General features: G+C 36.4%; 1 long non-coding RNA gene across 1 annotated transcript; it reads right to left on the reverse strand.

Annotated features, from left to right (window-relative positions):
- Nucleotides 1–657: 657 nt before the first annotated feature.
- Nucleotides 658–1,723, reverse strand: LOC132085426 (uncharacterized). The gene is made up of 2 exons (XR_009420210.1): nt 1,374–1,723; nt 658–1,225 (listed from the first exon to the last, which is right to left on the reverse strand). It is a non-coding gene; the product is annotated as an uncharacterized LOC132085426 (long non-coding RNA).
- Nucleotides 1,724–2,065: the final 342 nt, after the last annotated feature.

Consider the following 2,065-nt stretch of genomic DNA (forward strand, 5'->3'; position numbering starts at 1 on the left):
TTGATGTAGCATGTAATTTATATAACATTATTCTATTTCTATTATTTATATTTACTTATGTTTTGTGCTTTTATAAATATCTTTCCACATTGATTGCATATTTCTATGTCTAAAATTACATTTCTATCATGCTTTCACTATTTAAAATACAAATCCCATCCTAACTAAATAAATACAAAAAAGCTCTATTCTTTTAAACTACATTGAAATATTTTTATATTTATAGCGCTCATGACTATATTCACATTTATATTTGCAGTTTATACTTAAGTATTATAATAATCATTATGTATAACATGTATCCTATTCAAATAAGAGATAAATTATTTTCCTAATTATGTACCATATCTACTGCTACAACTTCTTTTTCCTTACATTTTTAATTTTTATATTAACCTTCAGCTATTTATGATCTATTTCTATTCTTAGATTTCTACCTTTATATTATTTGTATTTATAATGTTTATACTAAAACACCTGCTTTTGCCAAATAAAAAAAAAATCCCCTTTATTTTAAACTACTTAAAAAAACCTAGAGTATATCCATCTGGTATAACATATAACAAATGATAGATATGATAGATGTAAAATTGATATAAATATTGTAGTGTATTATAGGAAATAAATAAAAATCAATATGATCCATAACACAAGTAATACTGTATAAATGTTATATTTATGTTATTTTATATTTCAAATAATTTAACATTTCTTTATATATTTGCATATACTTGACAAACATTTCTATATTTATACTTGGGTTGCGATTTTTTTCTGGGTGTTTTCTGGGTCTTTTCTTGCCCTTCTTCGAATTTTTTTCTGGGTTATTTCTTGTCCATCTTGGGGGTTTTTTCTGGGTTTTTTCTTGCCCATCTTCAGACTTTTTTCTGGTTTTTTTCTTGCCCATCTCAGAGTTTTTTTTTTTGGGGTTTTTTCTGGGTTTTTTTCTTGCCCATCTTGGGTGATTTTCTGGGGTTTTTCTACGTTTTTTTCTTGCCCATCTGGGATTATTTTCTGGGGTTTTTTTCTCGTTGCTTTCTTGCCCATCCTGGGCTTTTTCTGGGCTTTTTTCTTGTCCATCATGTGGTTTTTTTCTGGTTTTTTCCTGCTCATCTTCGTCTGGTTTTCTGGGTTTTAAGCCAAAATCGGTACATATCATGTCAGTTCATGCAATACAACCCGGCTGGGGATTTTTTATTCTAAATTTAACAAGGAGTCGCAAAACCTGGAAAGCAAAAGTCACACACACAAGGTTAAATCCAGTCAGCATGCACTCACACACGCAGAAACGAGCAGACACAGACAGACACAGCCACGTGCTCTCACACACGCTCACACAATCTTTCCACTTAAATGCTCACTGCGGCCCTTACTCGAGATGCTGAAGAACGTGCTGTGACACATCTTCTGGCTGCCGCTCCTTGAGGTAAAATGGCAGATCCTGGGGAAATCAGCAGCCTCGGGGACCTGTGAGACGACAGGAAGGGTCAACGAGTGGCTATCTGACAGCTAGGACTTGTCTCCTCTCTGGACTGATAAATTTTCTACCCAAAATCCAATAGAAGACAGATGTATAGGTACATAGAACATAAGCCACCATAGGCAGATACAATACAAGCCAGGACTTGCAAAAATTCTCTGGAAGATGAATTCTTGCGCCCTATTCCCTTTCAGAAGAAGGAACCTACACAACTACTGCAGTCATCTGAGGAGGTGCATCTGAAAAAAAAGTTAGGACAACAGTCAGACGGTTCAATGAGAACTGAAGAGCTCCAGATATCCTGTGTCCATCTACAAATCCCATCTAGAGTCCAACTACACCCCACACTGCACATTGCAAATCCCCGGGCCCTCTCCTATTGCACCAGGCTATGCGGCAGGGCAGAGCAGCTCGGGCACAAATGTGTGCTGACAGCCGTGACACAGGATGGACAGGACAGGACAGACAACGGGGACACAACACAGACAGAAAATTCTAGGCAAGGAAAATGGCTGCAAGGACTGAGAGAATGCAAAAGGAGATGACCGAGTTCAAACTGATGGTGAGCTGATGAGGCTCAGAGAA

Source organism: Ammospiza nelsoni, chromosome 30 (genome assembly GCF_027579445.1).
Source record: "Ammospiza nelsoni isolate bAmmNel1 chromosome 30, bAmmNel1.pri, whole genome shotgun sequence".
Classification (NCBI taxonomy): Eukaryota; Metazoa; Chordata; class Aves; order Passeriformes; family Passerellidae; genus Ammospiza; species Ammospiza nelsoni.